The sequence below is a fragment of the Triturus cristatus genome, chromosome 1_1 (genome assembly GCF_964204655.1).
Source record: "Triturus cristatus chromosome 1_1, aTriCri1.1, whole genome shotgun sequence".
NCBI lineage: Eukaryota > Metazoa > Chordata > Amphibia > Caudata > Salamandridae > Triturus > Triturus cristatus.
In genome coordinates this window covers 1,022,215,554-1,022,232,832 of record NC_140579.1, presented here as the reverse complement: position 1 = coordinate 1,022,232,832, position 17,279 = coordinate 1,022,215,554, and positions in this window count along the sequence as shown.

The window sequence follows — 17,279 nt, the reverse complement described above, 5'->3', positions numbered from 1 at the left end:
AGCAGAGCTGCTGTATAGCCAGAGAAACCAGGCTAGTAGAGCTGCTTTAGAGCAAGAGAACCAGGTCAGTAGAGCTGCTTTAGAGGGAGAGAACCAGGTCAGCAGAGCTGCTCTAGAGGGAGAGAACCAGGTCAGCAGAGCTGCTTTAGAGGGAGAGAACTAAGTCAGCAGAGCTGCTTTAGAGCCATAGAACCTGGTCAGCAGAGCTGCTTTAGAGGCAGAGAACCAGGTCAGCAGAGCTGCTCTAGAGCCTAAGAACCAGGTCAGCAGAGCTGCTCTAGAGCCAGAGAACCAGGTCAGCAGAGCTGCTGTAGAGCCAGAGAAACCAGGTCAGCAGAGCTGCTCTACAGCCTAAGAACCAGGCCAGTAGAGCTGCTTTAGAGCAAGAGAACCAGGTCAGCAGTGCAGCTTTAGAGGGAGAGAACCAGGTCAGCAGAGCTGCTTTGGAGCCAATGGAGTAGGTCAGCAGAGCTGCTCTAGAGCAAGAGAACCAGGTCAGCAGAACTGCTTTAGAGCTATAGAACCAGGTCAGCAGAGCTGCTTTAGAGCAAGAGAACCAGGTCAGCAGAGCTGTTGTAGAGCCAGAGAAACCAGGACAGCAGAGCTGTTTTAGAGGGAGAGAACCAGGTCAGCAGAGCTGCTTTAGAGCCAGAGAACCAGGTCAGCAGAGCTGCTCTAGAGCCAGAGAGCGAAGTCAGCAGAGCTACTTTAGAGCAATGAATCTGGTCAGCAGAGCTTCTTTAGAGCCAGAGAACCAGGTCAGCAGAGCTGCTCTACAGCGTAAGAACCAGGTCAGCAGAGCTGCTCTAGAGCAAGAGAACCAGGTCAGCAGACCTGCTGTAGAGCCAGAGAAACCAGGTCAGCAGAGCTGCTCTAGAGCAAGAGAACCAGGTCAGCAGAACTGCTTTAGAGCCATAGAACCAGGTCAGCAGAGCTGCTTAAGAGCCAGAGAACCAGGTCAGCAGAGCTGTTGTAGAGCCAGAGAAACCAGGTCAGCAGAGCTGCTTTAGAGGTAGAGAACCAGGTCAGCAGAGCTGCTCTAGAGGCAGAGAACCAGGTCACTTGAACTGCTTTAGAGCCATAGAACCAGGTCAGCAGAGCTGCTTTAGAGCCAGAGAAACCAGGCCAGTAGAGCTGCTTTAGAGCAAGAGAACCAGGCCAGCAGTGCTGCTTTAGAGGGAGAGAACCAGGTCAGCAGAGCTGCTTTGGAGCCAATGGACTAGGTCAGCAGAGCTGCTCTAGAGCCAGAGAACCAGGTCAGCAGAACTGCTTTAGAGCCATGGAACCAGTTCAGCAGAGCTGCTTTAGAGCAAGAGGACCAGGTCAGCAGAGCTGTTGTAGAGCCAGAGAAACCAGGTGAGCAGAGCTACTTTAGAGGGAGAGAACCAGGTCAGCAGAGCTGCTTTAGAGCTAGAGAACCAGGTCAGCAGAGCTGCTCTAGAGCCAGAGAACGAAGTCAGCAGAGCTACTTTAGAGCCATAGAACCTGGTCAGCAGAGCTGCTTTAGAGCCAGAGAACCAGGTCAGCAGAGCTGCTCTACAGCGTAAGAACCAGGTCAGCAGAGCTGCTCTAGAGCCAGAGAACCAGGTCAGCAGAGTTGCTCTAGAGCCAGAGAACCATGTCAGCAGAGCTGCTGTAGAGCCAGAGAAACCAGGCCAGTAGAGCTGCTTTAGAGCAAGAGAACCAGGTCAGTAGAGCTGCTTTAGAGGGAGAGAACCAGGTCAGCAGAGCTGCTCTAGAGGGATAGAACCAGTTCAGCAGAGCTGCTCTAGAGCCAGAGAACCATGTCAGCAGAGCTGCTTTAGAGCCATAGAACCGGGTCAGCAGAACTGCTTTAGAGCCAGAGAAACCAGGTCAGCAGAGCTGCTTTAGAGGGGGAGAGCCAGGCCAGCAGAGCTGCTTTAGAGGGAGAGAACCAGGGCAGCAGAGTTGTTCTAGAGCCAGAGAACCAGGTCAGCAGAGCTGCTCTAGAGCCAGAGAACCAGGTCAGCAGACCTACTGTAGAGCCAGAGAAACCATGTCAGCAGAGCTTCTTTTGAGGGAGAGAACCAGTTCAGCAGAGCTGCTCTAGAGCCAGAGAACCAGGTCAGCAGAGCTGCTGTATAGCCAGAGAAACCAGGCTAGTAGAGCTGCTTTAGAGCAAGAGAACCAGGTCAGTAGAGCTGCTTTAGAGGGAGAGAACCAGGTCAGCAGAGCTGCTCTAGAGGGAGAGAACCAGGTCAGCAGAGCTGCTTTAGAGGGAGAGAACTAAGTCAGCAGAGCTGCTTTAGAGCCATAGAACCTGGTCAGCAGAGCTGCTTTAGAGGCAGAGAACCAGGTCAGCAGAGCTGCTCTAGAGCCTAAGAACCAGGTCAGCAGAGCTGCTCTAGAGCCAGAGAACCAGGTCAGCAGAGCTGCTGTAGAGCCAGAGAAACCAGGTCAGCAGAGCTGCTCTAGAGCCTAAGAACCAGGCCAGTAGAGCTGCTTTAGAGCAAGAGAACCAGGTCAGCAGTGCTGCTTTAGAGGGAGAGAACCAGGTCAGCAGAGCTGCTTTGGAGCCAATGGAGTAGGTCAGCAGAGCTGCTCTAGAGCAAGAGAACCAGGTCAGCAGAACTGCTTTAGAGCCATAGAACCAGGTCAGCAGAGCTGCTTTAGAGCAAGAGAACCAGGTCAGCAGAGCTGTTGTAGAGCCAGAGAAACCAGGTCAGCAGAGCTGCTTTAGAGGGAGAGAACCAGGTCAGCAGAGCTGCTTTAGAGCCAGAGAACCAGGTCAGCAGAGCTGCTCTAGAGCCAGAGAGCGAAGTCAGCAGAGCTACTTTAGAGCAATGAATCTGGTCAGCAGAGCTTCTTTAGAGCCAGAGAACCAGGTCAGCAGAGCTGCTCTACAGCGTAAGAACCAGGTCAGCAGAGCTGCTCTAGAGCAAGAGAACCAGGTCAGCAGACCTGCTGTAGAGCCAGAGAAACCAGGTCAGCAGAGCTTTTTTTGAGGGAGAGAACCAGTTCAGCAGAGCTGCTTTATAGCAAGTGAACCATGTCAGCAGAGTTGCTCTAGAGCCAGAGAACCAGGTCAGCAGAGCTGCTGTAGAGCCAGAGAAACCAGGCCAGTAGAGCTGCTTTAGAGCAAGAGAACCAGGTCAGTACAGCTGCTTTAGAGGGAGAGAACCAGGTCAGCAGAGCTGCTCTAGAGGGAGAGAACCAGGTCAGCAGAGCTGCTCTAGAGCCAGAGAACCATGTCAGCAGAGCTGCTTTAGAGCCATAGAACCTGGTCAGCAGAACCGCTTTAGAGCCAGAGAACCAGGTCAGCAGAGGTGTTGTAGAGCCAGAGAACCTTGTCAGCAGAGCTGCTTTAGAGCCATAGAACCGGGTCAGCAGAACTGCTTTAGAGCCAGAGAACCAGGTCAGCAGAGTTGCTTTAGAGGGGGAGTACCAGGCCAGCAGAGCTGCTTTAGAGGGAGAGAACCAGGTCAGCAGAGCTGCTTTGGAGCCAAAGGACCAGGTCAGCAGAGCTGCTCTAGAGCCAGAGAACCAGGTCAGCAGAACTGCTTTAGAGCCATAGAACCGGGTCAGCAGAGCTGCTTTAGAGCCAGAGAACCAGGCCAGCAGAGCTGCTCTAGAGCCAGAGAACCAGGTCAGCAGTGCTGTTTTAGAGGGAGAGAACCAGGTCAGCAGAGCTGCTTTAGAGGGAGAGAACCAGGTCAGCAGAGCTGCTTTGGAGCCAATGGACTAGGTCAGCAGAGCTGCTCTAGAGCTAGATAACCAAGTCAGCAGAGCTGCTCTATAGCCATAGTACCAGGTCAGCAGAGCTGCTTTAGAGCAAGAGAACCAGGTCAGCAGAGCTGCTCTATAGCCATAGAACCAGGTCAACAGAGCTGCTTTAGAGCCAGAGAACCAGGTCAGCAGAGCTGCTCTAGAGCTAGAGAACCAAGTCAGCAGAGCTGCTCTATAGCCATAGAACCAGGTCAGCAGAGCTGCTTTAGAGCAAGAGAACCAGGTCAGCGGTGCTGCTTTAGAGGGAGAGAACCAGGTCAGCAGAGCTGCTTTGGAGCCAATGGACTAGGTCAGCAGAGCTGCTCTAGAGCCAGAGAACCAGGTCAGCAGGACTGCATTAGAGCCATAGAACCAGGTCAGCAGAGCTGCTTTGGAGCAAGAGAACCAGGTCAGCAGAGCTGTTGTAGAGCCAGAGAAACCAGGTCAGCAGAGCTGCTTTAGAGGGAGAGAACAAGGTCAGCAGAGCTGCTTTAGAGCCAGAGAACCAGGTCAGCAGAGCTGCTCCAGAGCCAGAGAACGAAGTCAGCAGAGCTACTTTAGAGCCATAGAACCGGGTCAGCAGAGCTGCTCTACAGCGTAAGAACCAGGTCAGCAGACCTACTGTAGAGCCAGAGAAACCAGGTCAGCAGAGCTTCTTATGAGGGAGAGAACCAGTTCAGCAGAGCTGCTCTAGATCCAGAGAACCAGGTCAGCAGAGCTGCTGTATAGCCAGAGAAACCAGGCTAGTAGAGCTGCTTTAGAGCAAGAGAACCAGGTCAGTAGAGCTGCTTTAGAGGGAGAGAACCAGGTCAGCAGAGTTGCTCTAGAGGGAGAGAACCAGGTCAGCAGAGCTGCTTTAGAGGGAGAGAACTAAGTCAGCAGAGCTGCTTTAGAGCCATAGAACCTGGTCAGCCGAGATGCTTTATAGGCAGAGAACCAGGTCAGCAGAGCTGCTCTAGAGCCTAAGAACCAGGTCAGCAGAGCTGCTCTAGAGCCAGAGAACCAGGTCAGCAGAGCTGCTCTAGAGCCTAAGAACCAGGCCAGTAGAGCTGCTTTAGAGCAAGAGAACCAGGTCAGCAGTGCTGCTTTAGAGGGAGAGAACCAGGTCAGCAGAGCTGCTTTGGAGCCAATGGAGTAGGTCAGCAGAGCTGCTCTAGAGCCAGAGAACCAGGTCAGCAGAACTGCTTTAGAGCCATAGAACCAGGTCAGCAGAGCTGCTTTAGAGCAATAGAACCAGGTCAGCAGAGCTGTTGTAGAGCCAGAGAAACCAGGTCAGCAGAGCTGCTTTAGAGTGAGAGAACCAGGTCAGCAGAGCTGCTTTAGAGCCAGAGAACCAGGTCAGCAGACCTGCTCTAGAGCCAGAGAGCAAAGTCAGCAGAGCTACTTTAGAGCAATGAATCTGGTCAGCAGAGCTGCTTTAGAGCCAGAGAACCAGGTCAGCAGAGCTGCTCTACAGCGTAAGAACCAAGTCAGCAGAGCTGCTCTAGAGCCAGAGAACCAGGTCAGCAGACCTGCTGTAGAGCCAGAGAAACCAGGTCAGCAGAGCTTCTTTTGAGGGAGAGAACCAGTTCAGCAGAGCTGCTTTAGAGCAAGTGAACCAGGTCAGCAGAGTTGCTCTAGAGCCAGAGAACCAGGTCAGCAGAGCTGCTGTAGAGCCAGAGAAACCAGGCCAGTAGAGCTGCTTTAGAGCAAGAGAACCAGGTCAGTACAGCTGCTTTAGAGGGAGAGAACCAGGTCAGTAGAGCTGCTCTAGAGGGTGAGAACCAGGTCAGCAGAGATGCTTTAGAGGCAGAGAACCAGGTCAGCAGAGCTGCTCTAGAGCTAGAGAACCAAGTCAGCAGAGCTGCTCTATAGCCATAGAACCAGGTCAGCAGAGCTGCTTTAGAGCCATAGAACCAGGTCAGCTGTGCTGCTTTAGTGGGAGAGAACCAGGTCAGCAGAGCTGCTTTGGAGCCAATGGACTAGGTCAGCAGAGCTGCTCTAGAGCCAGAGAACCATGTCAGCAGAACTGCTTAAGAGCCATAGAACTGGGTCAGTAGAGTTGCTTTAGAGCCTGAGAACCAGGTCAGCAGAGCTGTTGTAGAGCCAGAGAGCCATATCAGCAGAGCTGCTCTGTAGCCTAAGAACTAGGTCAGCAGAGCTGCTCTAGAGCCAGAGAACCAGGTCAGCAGAGCTGCTGTAGAGCCAGAGAAACCAGACCAGTAGCGCTGCTTTAGAGCAAGAGAACCAGGTCAGCAGAGCTGATTTAGAGGGAGAGAACCAGGTCAGTAGAGCTGCTCTGGAGCCAAGGGACTAGTTCAGCAGAGCTGCTCTAGAGCCAGATAACCAGGTCAGCAGAACTGCTTTAGAGCCATAGCACCGGGTCAGCAGAGCTGCTTTAGAGCCAGAGAACCAGGTCAGCAGAGCTGTTGTAGAGCCAGAGAACCAGGTCAGCAGAGCTGCTCTAGACCCTAAGAATTAGATCCGCAGAGCTGCTCTAGAGCTAGAGAAGCAGGTCAGCAGAGCTGCCTTAGAGCCAGAGAAACCAGGTCAGCAGAGCTGCTTTAGAGGGAGAGAACCAGGCCAGCAGAGCTGCTTTAGAACTTGAGAACCAGGTCAGCAGAGCTGCTTTAGAGGCAGAGAACCAGGTCAGCAGAGCTGCTCTAGAGCTAGAGAACCAAGTCAGCAGAGCTGCTCTATCGCCATAGAACCAGGTCAGCAGAGCTACTTTAGAGCCATAGAACCAGGTCAGCGGTGCTGCTTTAGTGGGAGAGAACCAGTTCAGCAGAGCTGCTTTGGAGCCAATGGACTAGGTCAGCATAGCTGCTCTAGAGCCAGAGAACCAGGTCAGCAGAACTGCTTTAGAGCCATAGAACCAGGTCAGCAGAGCTGCTTTAGAGCAAGAGAACCAGATCAGCAGAGCTGTTGTAGAGACAGAGATACCAGGTCAGCAGAGCTGCTTTAGAGGGAGAGAACCAGGTCAGCAGAGCTGCTTTAGAGCCAGAGAACCAGGTCAGCAGAGCTGCTCTAGTGCTAGAGAACCAAGTCAGCAGAGCTGCTCTAAAGCCAGAGAACCAGGTCAGCAGAGCTGCTTTAGAGCAAGAGAACCAGGTCAGCGGTGCTGCTTTAGAGGGAGAGAACCAGGTCAGCAGAGCTGCTTTGGAGCCAATGGACTAGGTCAGCAGAGCTGCTCTAGAGCCAGAGAACCAGGTCAGCAGAACTGCTTTAGAGCCATAGAACCAGGTCAGCATAGCTGCTTTAGAGCAAGAGAACCAGGTCAGCAGAGCTGTTGTAGAGCCAGAGAAACCAGGTCAGCAGGGCTGCTTTAGAGGGAGAGAACCAGGTCAGCAGAGCTGCTTTAGAGCCAGAGTACCAGGTCAGCAGAGCTGCTCCAGAGCCAGAGAACGAAGTCAGCATAGCTACTTTAGAGCCATAGAACCAGGTCAGCAGAGCTGCTCTACAGCGTAAGAACCAGGTCAGCAGGCTGCTCTAGAGCCAGAGAACCAGGTCAGCAGACCTACTGTAGAGCCAGAGAAACCAGGTCAGCAGAGCTTCTTTTGAGGGAGAGAACCAGTTCAGCAGAGCTGCTCTAGAGCCAGAGAACCAGGTCAGCAGATCTGCTGTATAGCCAGAGAAACCAGGCTAGTAGAGCTGCTTTAGAGCAAGAGAACCAGGTCAGTAGAGCTGCTTTAGAGGGAGAGAACCAGGTCAGCAGAACTGCTCTAGAGGGAGAGAACCAGGTCAGCAGAGCTGCTTTAGAGGAAGAGAATTAAGTCAGCAGAGCTGCTTTAGAGCCATAGAACCTGGTCAGCAGAGCTGCTTTAGAGGCAGAGAACCAGGTCAGCAGAGCTGCTCTAGAGCCTAAGAACCAGGTCAGCAAAGCTGCTCTAGAGACAGAGAACCGGGTCAGCAGAGCTGCTCTAGAGCCAGAGAAACCAGGTTAGCAGAGCTGCTCTAGAGCCTAAGAACCAGGCCAGTAGAGCTGCTTTAGAGCATGAGAACCAGGTCAGCAGTGCTGCTTTAGAGGGAGAGAACTAGGTCAGCAGAGCTGCTCTAGAGCCAGAGAACCAGGTCAGCAGAACTGCTTTAGAGCCATAGAACCAGGTCAGCAGAGCTGCTTTAGAGCAAGAGAACCAGGTCAGCAGAGCTGTTGTAGAGCCAGAGAAACCAGGTCAGCAGAGTTGCTTTAGAGGGAGAGAACCAGGTCAGCAGAGCTGCTTTAGAGCCAGAGAACCAGGTCAGCAGAGCTGCTCTAGAGCCAGAGAGCGAAGTCAGCAGAGCTACTTTAGAGCAATGAATCTGGTCAGCAGAGCTGCTTTAGAGCCAGAGAACCAGGTCAGCAGAGCTGCTCTACAGCATAAGAACCAGGTCAGCAGAGCTGCTCTAGAGCCAGAGAACCAGGTCAGCAGACCTGCTGTAGAGCCAGAGAAACCAGGTCAGCAGAGCTTCTTTTGAGGGAGAGAACCAGTTCAGCAGAGCTGCTTTAGAGCAAGTGAACCAGGTCAGTAGAGTTGCTCTAGAGCCAGAGAACCAGATCAGCAGAGATGCTGTAGAGCCAGAGAAACCAGGCCAGTAGAGTTGCTTTAGAGCAAGAGAACCAGGTCAGTACAGCTGCTTTAGAGGGAGAGAACCAGGTCAGCAGAGCTGCTCTAGAGGGAGAGAACCAGGTCAGCAGAGCTGCTCTAGAGCCAGAGAACCATGTCAGCAGAGCTGCTTTAGAGCCATAGAACCTGGTCAGCAGAACTGTTTTAGAGCCAGAGAACCAGGTCAGCAGAGCTGCTCTAGAGCCAGAGAACCAGTTCAGCAGAACTGCTTTAGAGCCATAGAACTGGGTCAGCAGAGCTGCTTTAGAGCCAGAGAACCAGGCCAGCAGAGCTGCTCTAGAGCCAGAGAACCAGGTCAGCAGTGCTGCTTTAGAGGGAGAGAACCAGGTCAGCTTAGCTGCTTTGGATCCAATGTACTAGGTCAGCAGAGCTGCTCTAGAGCCAGAGAACCAGGTCAGCAGAACTGCTTTAGAGCCATAGAACCAGGTCAGCAGAGCTGCTTTAGAGCCAGAGAAACCAGGCCAGTAGAGCTGCTTTAGAGCAAGAGAACCAGGACAGCAGTGCTGCTTTAGAGGGAGAGAACCAGGTCAGCAGAGCTGCTTTGGAGCCAATGGACTAGGTCAGCAGAGCTGCTCTATAGCCAGAGAACCAGGTCAGCAGAACTGCTTTAGAGCCATAGAACCAGGTCAGCAGAGCTGCTTTAGAGCAAGAGAACCAGGTCAGCAGAGCTGTTGTAGAGACAGAGAAACCAGGTGAGCAGAGCTGCTTTAGAGGGAGAGAACCAGGTCAGCAGAGCTGCTTTAGAGCCAGAGAACCAGGTCAGCAGAGCTGCTCTAGAGCCAGAGAACGAAGTCAGCAGAGCTACTTTAGAGCCATAGAACCTGGTCAGCAGAGCTGCTTTAGAGCCAGAGAACCAGGTCAGCAGAGCTGCTCTACAGCATAAGAACCAGGTCAGCAGAGCTGCTCTAGAGCCAGAGAACCAGGTCAGCAGAGTTGCTCTAGAGCCAGAGAACCATGTCAGCAGAGCTGCTGTAGAGCCAGAGAAACCAGGCCAGTAGAGCTGCTTTAGAGCAAGAGAACCAGGTCAGTAGAGCTGCTTTAGAGGGAGAGAACCAGGTCAGCAGAGCTGCTCTAGAGGGATGAACCAGGTCAGCAGAGCTGCTCTAGAGCCAGAGAACCATGTCAGCAGAGCTGCTTTAGAGCCATAGAACCGGGTCAGCAGAACTGCTTTAGAGCCAGAGAAACCAGGTCAGCAGAGCTGCTTTAGAGGGGGAGGGCCAGGCCAGCAGAGCTGCTTTAGAGGGAGAGAACCAGGGCAGCAGAGTTGTTCTAGAGCCAGAGAACCAGGTCAGCAGATCTGCTCTAGAGCCAGAGAACCAGGTCAGCAGACCTACTGTAGAGCCAGAGAAACCAGGTCAGCAGAGCTTCTTTTGAGGGAGAGAACCAGTTCAGCAGAGCTGCTCTAGAGCCAGAGAACCAGGTCAGCAGAGCTGCTGTATAGCCAGAGAAACCAGGCTAGTAGAGCTGCTTTAGAGCAAGAGAACCAGGTCAGTAGAGCTGCTTTAGAGGGAGAGAACCAGGTCAGCAGAGCTGCTCTAGAGGGAGAGAACCAGGTCAGCAGAGCTGCTTTAGAGGGAGAGAACTAAGTCAGCAGAGCTGCTTTAGAGCCATAGAACCTGGTCAGCAGAGCTGCTTTAGAGGCAGAGAACCAGGTCAGCAGAGCTGCTCTAGAGCCTAAGAACGAGGTCAGCAGAGCTGCTCTAGAGCCAGAGAACCAGGTCAGCAGAGCTTTTTTTGAGGGAGAGAACCAGTTCAGCAGAGCTGCTTTAGAGCAAGTGAACCAGGTCAGCAGAGTTGCTCTAGAGCCAGAGAACCAGGTCAGCAGAGCTGCTGTAGAGCCAGAGAAACCAGGCCAGTAGAGCTGCTTTAGAGCAAGAGAACCAGGTCAGTACAGCTGCTTTAGAGGGAGAAAACCAGGTCAGCAGAGCTGCTCTAGAGGGAGAGAACCAGGTCAGCAGAGCTGCTCTAGAGCCAGAGAACCATGTCAGCAGAGCTGCTTTAGAGCCATAGAACCTGGTCAGCAGAACTGCTTTAGAGCCAGAGAACCAGGTAAGCAGAGCTGCTCTAGAGCCAGAGAACCAGGTCAGCAGAACTGCTTTAGAGCCATAGAACCGGGCCAGCAGAGCTGCTTTAGAGCCAGAGAACCAGGTCAGCAGAGCTGTTGTAGAGCCAGAGAAACCAGGTCAGCAGAGCTGCTTTAGAGGGAGAGAACCAGGTCAGCAGAGCTGCTTTAGAGCCAGAGAACCAGGTCAGCAGAGCTGCTCTAGAGCCAGAGAGCGAAGTCAGCAGAGCTACTTTAGAGCAATGAATCTGGTCAGCAGAGCTGCTTTAGAGCCAGAGAACCAGGTCAGCAGAGCTGCTCTACAGCGTAAGAACCAAGTCAGCAGAGCTGCTCTAGAGCCAGAGAACCAGGTCAGCAGACCTGCTGTAGAGCCAGAGAAACCAGGTCAGCAGAGCTTCTTTTGAGGGAGAGAACCAGTTCAGCAGAGCTGCTTTAGAGCAAGTGAACCAGGTCAGCAGAGTTGCTCTAGAGCCAGAGAACCAGGTCAGCAGAGCTGCTGTAGAGCCAGAGAAACCAGGCCAGTAGAGCTGCTTTAGAGCAAGAGAACCAGGTCAGTACAGCTGCTTTAGAGGGAGAGAACCAGGTCAGTAGAGCTGCTCTAGAGGGTGAGAACCAGGTTAGCAGAGCTGCTCTAGAGCCAGAGAACCATGTCAGCAGAACTGCTTAAGAGCCATAGAACTGGGTCAGTAGAGTTGCTTTAGAGCCTGAGAACCAGGTCAGCAGAGCTGTTGTAGAGCCAGAGAGCCAGATCAGCAGAGCTGCTCTGTAGCCTAAGAACTAGGTCAGCAGAGCTGCTCTAGAGCCAGAGAGCCAGGTCAGCAGACCTGCTGTAGAGCCAGGGAAACCAGGTCAGCAGATCTGCTTTAGAGGGAGAGAACCAGGTCAGCAGAGCTGCTTTAGAGCCAGAGAACCAGGTCAGCAGAGTTGCTCTAGAGCCAGAGAACCAGGTCAGCAGAGCTGCTTTAGAGGGAGAGAACCAGGTCAGTAGAGCTGCTCTGGAGCCAAGGGACTAGTTCAGCAGAGCTGCTCTAGAGCCAGATAACCAGGTCAGCAGAAATGCTTTAGAGCCATAGCGCCGGGTCAGCAGAGCTGCTTTAGAGCCAGAGAACCAGGTCAGCAGAGCTGTTGTAGAGCCAGAGAACCAGATCAGCAGAGCTGCTCTAGACCCTAAGAATTAGATCCGCAGAGCTGCTCTAGAGCTAGAGAAGCAGGTCAGCAGAGCTGCTGTAGAGCCAGAGAAACCAGGTCAGCAGAGCTGCTTTAGAGGGAGAGAACCAGGTCAGCAGAGCTGCTTTAGAGGGAGAGAACCAGTTCAGCAGAGCTGCTTTAGAACTTGAGAGCCAGGTCAGCAGAGCTGCTTTAGAGGCAGAGAACCAGGTCAGCAGAGCTGCTCTAGAGCTAGAGAACCAAGTCAGCAGAGCTGCTCTATCGCCATAGAACCAGGTCAGCAGAGCTGCTCTAGAGCTAGAGAACCAAGTCAGCAGAGCTGCTCTATCGCCATAGAACCAGGTCAGCAGAGCTGCTTTAGAGCCATAGAACCAGGTCAGCGGTGCTGCTTTAGTGGGAGAGAACCAGGTCAGCAGAGCTGCTTTGGAGCCAATGGACTAGGTCAGCATAGCTGCTCTAGAGCCAGAGAACCAGGTCAGCAGAACTGCTTTAGAGCCATAGAACCAGGTCAGCAGAGCTGCTTTAGAGCAAGAGAACCAGATCAGCAGAGCTGTTGTAGAGCCAGAGAAACCAGGCCAGCAGAGCTGCTTTAGAGGGAGAGAACCAGGTCAGCAGAGCTGCTTTAGAGCCAGAGAACCAGGTCAGCAGAGCTGCTCTAGAGCTAGAGAACCAAGTCAGCAGAGCTGCTCTAAAGCCATAGAACCAAGTCAGCAGAGCTGCTTTAGAGCAAGAGAACCAGGTCAGCGGTGCTGCTTTAGAGGGAGAGAACCAGGCCAGCAGAGCTGCTTTGGAGCCAATAGACTAGGTCAGCAGAGCTGCTCTAGAGCCAGAGAACCAGGTCAGTAGAACTGCTTTAGAGCCATAGAACCAGGTCAGCAGAGCTGCTTTAGAGCAAGAGAACCAGGTCAGCAGAGCTGTTGTAGAGCCATAAAAACCAGGTCAGCAGAGCTGCTTTAGAGGGAGAGAACCAGGTCAGCAGAGCTGCTTTAGAGCCAGAGAACCATGTCAGCAGAGCTGCTCCAGAGCCAGAGAACGAAGTCAGCAGAGCTACTTTAGAGCCATAGAACCAGGTCAGCAGAGCTGCTCTACAGTGTAGGAACCAGGTCAGCAGAGCTGCTCTAGAGCCAGAGAACCAGGTCAGCAGACCTACTGTAGAGCCAGAGAAACCAGGTCAGCAGAGCTTCTTTTGAGGGAGAGAACCAGTTCAGCAGAGCTGCTTTAGAGCCAGAGAACCAGGTCAGCAGAGCTGCTGTATAGCCAGAGAAACCAGGCTAGTAGAGCTGCTTTAGAGCAAGAGAACCAGGTCAGTAGAGCTGCTTTAAAGGGAGAGAACCAGGTCAGCAGAGCTGCTCTAGAGGGAGAGAACCAGGTCAGCAGAGCTGCTTTAGAGGAAGAGAACTAAGTCAGCAGAGCTGCTTTAGAGCCATGGAACCTGGTCAGCAGAGCTGCTTTAGAGGCAGAGAACCAGGTCAGCAGAGCTGCTCTAGAGCCTAAGAACCAGGTCAGCAGAGCTGCTCTAGAGACAGAGAACCAGGTCAGCAGAGCTGCTCTAGAGCCAGAGAAACCAGGTCAGCAGAGCTGCTCTAGAGCCTAAGAACCAGGCCAGTAGAACTGCATTAGAGCAAGAGAACCAGGTCAGCAGTGCTGCTTTAGAGGGAGAGAACTAGGTCAGCAGAGCTGCTTTGGAGCCAATGGAGTAGGTCAGCAGAGCTGCTCTAGAGCCAGAGAACCAGGTCAGCAGAACTGCTTTAGAGCCATAGAACCAGGTCAGCACAGCTGCTTTAGAGCAAGAGAACCAGGTCAGCAGAGCTGTTGTAGAGCCAGAGAAACCAGGTCAGCAGAGCTGCTTTAGAGGGAGAGAACCAGGTCAGCAGAGCTGTTTTAGAGCCAGAGAACCAGGTCAGCAGAGCTGCTCTAGAGCCAGAGAGCGAAGTCAGCAGAGCTACTTTAGAGCAATGAATCTGGTCAGCAGAGCTGCTTTAGAGCCAGAGAACCAGGTCAGCAGAGCTGCTCTACAGCGTAAGAACCAGGTCAGCAGAGCTGCTCTAGAGCCAGAGAACCAGGCCAGCAGACCTTCTGTAGAGCCAGAGAAACCAGGTCAGCAGAGCTTCTTTTGAGGGAGAGAACCAGTTCAGCAGAGCTGCTTTAGAGCCAGTGAACCAGGTCAGCAGAGTTGCTCTAGAGCCAGAGAACCAGGTCAGCAGAGATGCTGTAGAGCCAGAGAAACCAGGCCAGTAGAGCTGCTTTAGAGCAAGAGAACCAGGTCAGTACAGCTGCTTTAGAGGGAGAGAACCAGGTCAGCAGAGCTGCTCTAGAGGGAGAGAACCAGCTCAGCAGAGCTGCTCTAGAGCCAGTGAACCAGGTCAGCAGAGCTGCTCTAGAGCCAGAGAACCAGGTCAGCAGAACTGCTTTAGAGCCATAGAACCGGGTCAGCAGAGCTGCTTTAGAGCCAGAGAACCAGTCCAGCAGAGCTGCTCTAGAGCCAGAGAACCAGGTCAGCAGTGCTGCTTTAGAGGGAGAGAACCAGGTCAGCTTAGCTGCTTTGGAGCCAATGGACTAGGTCAGCAGAGCTGCTCTAGAGCCAGAGAACCAGGTCAGCAGAACTGCTTTAGAGCCATAGAACCAGGTCAGCAGAGCTGCTTTAGAGCCAGAGAAACCAGGCCAGTAGAGCTGCTTTAGAGCAAGAGAACCAGGACAGCAGTGCTGCTTTAGAGGGAGAGAACCAGGTCAGCAGAGCTGCTTTGGAGCCAATGGACTAGGTCAGCAGAGCTGCTCTAGAGCCAGAGAACCAGGTCAGCAGAACTGCTTTAGAGCCATAAAACCAGGTCAGCAGAGCTGCTTTAGAGTAAGAGAACCAGGTCAGCAGAGCTGTTGTAGAGCCAGAGAAACCAGGTGAGCAGAGCTGCTTTAGAGGGAGAGAACCAGGTCAGCAGAGCTGCTTTAGAGCCAGAGAACCAGGTCAGCAGAGCTGCTCTAGAGCCAGAGAACGAAGTCAGCAGAGCTACTTTAGAGCCATAGAACCTGGTCAGCAGAGCTGCTTTAGAGCCAGAGAACCAGGTCAGCAGAGCTGCTCTACAGCGTAAGAACCAGGTCAGCAGAGCTGCTCTAGTGCCAGAGAACCAGGTCAGCAGAGTTGCTCTAGAGCCAGAGAACCATGTCAGCAGAGCTGCTATAGAGCCAGAGAAACCAGGCCAGTAGAGCTGCTTTAGAGCAAGAGAACCAGGTCAGTAGAGCTGCTCTAGAGGGATAGAACCAGGTCAGCAGAGCCTCTTCTAGAGCCAGAGAACCATGTCAGCAGAGCTGCTTTAGAGCCATAGAACCGGGTCAGCAGAACTGCTTTAGAGCCAGAGAATCCAGGTCAGCAGAGCTGCTTTAGAGGGGGAGAGCCAGGCCAGCAGAGCTGCTTTAGAGGGAGAGAACCAGGGCAGCAGAGTTGTGCTAGAGCCAGAGAACCAGGTCAGCAGATCTGCTCTAGGGCCAGAGAACCAGGTCAGCAGACCTACTGTAGAGCCAGAGAAACCAGGTCAGCAGAGCTTCTTTTGAGGGAGAGAACCAGTTCAGCAGAGCTGCTCTAGAGCCAGAGAACCAGGTCAGCAGAGCTGCTGTATAGCCAGAGAAACCAGGCTAGTAGAGCTGCTTTAGAGCAAGAGAACCAGGTCAGTAGAGCTGCTTTAGAGGGAGAGAACCAGGTCAGCAGAGCTGCTCTAGAGGGAGAGAACCAGGTCAGCAGAGCTGCTTTAGAGGGAGAGAACTAAGTCAGCAGAGCTGCTTTAGAGCCATAGAACCTGGTCAGCAGAGCTGCTTTAGAGGCAGAGAACCAGGTCAGCAGAGCTGCTCTAGAGCCTAAGAACCAGGTCAGCAGAGCTGCACTAGAGCCAGAGAACCAGGTCAGCAGAGCTTCTTTTGAGGGAGAGAACCAGTTCAGCAGAGCTGCTTTAGAGCAAGTGAACCAGGTCAGCAGAGTTGCTCTAGAGCCAGAGAACCAGGTCAGCAGAGCTGCTGTAGAGCCAGAGAAACCAGGCCAGTAGAGCTGCTTTAGAGCAAGAGAACCAGGTCAGTACAGCTGCTTTAGAGGGAGAGAACCAGGTCAGCAGAGCTGCTCTAGAGGGAGAGAACCAGGTCAGCAGAGCTGCTCTAGAGCCAGAGAACCATATCAGCAGAGCTGCTTTAGAGCCATAGAACCTGGTCAGCAGAACTGCTTTAGAGCCAGAGAACCAGGTCAGCAGAGCTGCTCTAGAGCCAGAGAACCAGGTCAGCAGAACTGCTTTAGAGCCATAGAACCGGGTCAGCAGTGCTGCTTTAGAGCCAGAGAACCAGGCCAGCAGAGCTGCTCTAGAGCCAGAGAACCAGGTCAGCAGTGATGCTTTAGAGGGAGAGAACCAGGTCAGCAGAGCTGCTTTGGAGCCAATGGACTAGGTCAGCAGAGCTGCTCTAGAGCCAGAGAACCAGGTCAGCAGAACTGCTTTAGAGCCATAGAACCAGGTCAGCAGAGCTGCTTTAGAGCCAGAGAAACCAGGCCAGTAGAGCTGCTTTAGAGCAAGAGAACCAGGTCAGCAGTGCTGCTTTAGAGGGAGAGAACCAGGTCAGCAGAGCTGCTTTGGAGCCAATGGACTAGGTCAGCAGAGCTGCTTTAGAGCCAGAGAACCAGGTCAGCAGAACTGCTTTAGAGCCATAGAACCAGGTCAGCAGAGCTGCTTTAGAGCAAGAGAACCAGGTCAGCAGAGCTGTTGTAGAGCCAGAGAAACCAGGTGAGCAGAGCTGCTTTAGAGGGAGAGAACCAGGTCAGCAGAGCTGCTTTAGAGCCAGAGAACCAGGTCAGCAGAGCTGCTCTAGAGCCAGAGAACGAAGTCAGCAGAGCTACTTTAGAGCCATAGAACCTGGTCAGCAGAGCTGCTTTAGAGCCAGAGAACCAGGTCAGCAGAGCTGCTCTACAGCGTAAGAACCAGGTCAGCAGAGCTGCTCTAGAGCCAGAGAACCAGGTCAGCAGAGTTGCTCTAGAGCCAGAGAACCATGTCAGCAGAGCTGCTGTAGAGCCAGAGAAACCAGGCCAGTAGAGCTGCTTTAGAGCAAGAGAACCAGGTCAGTAGAGCTGCTTTAGAGGGAGAGAACCAGGTCAGCAGAGCTGCTCTAGAGGGATAGAACCAGGTCAGCAGAGCTGCTCTAGAGCCAGAGAACCATGTCAGCAGAGCTGCTTTAGAGCCATAGAACCGGGTCAGCAGAACTGCTTTAGAGCCAGAGAAACCAGGTCAGCAGAGCTGCTTTAGAGGGGGAGAGCCAGGCCAGCAGAGCTGCTTTAGAGGGAGAGAACCAGGGCAGCAGAGTTGTTCTAGAGCCAGAGAATCAGGTCAGCAGAGCTGCTCTAGAGCCAGAGAACCAGGTCAGCAGACCTACTGTAGAGCCAGAGAAACCAGGTCAGCAGAGCTTCTTTTGAGGGAGAGAACCAGTTCAGCAGAGCTGCTCTAGAGCCAGAGAACCAGGTCAGCAGAGCTGCTGTATAGCCAGAGAAACCAGGCTAGTAGAGCTGCTTTAAAGCAAGAGAACCAGGTCAGTAGAGCTGCTTTAGAGGGAGAGAACCAGGTCAGCAGAGCTGCTCTAGAGGGAGAGAACCAGGTCAGCAGAGCTGCTTTAGAGGGAGAGAACTAAGTCAGCAGAGCTGCTTTAGAGCCATAGAACCAGGTCAGCAGAGCTGCTCTAGAGCCTAAGAACCAGGTCAGCAGAGCTGCTCTAGAGCCAGAGAACCA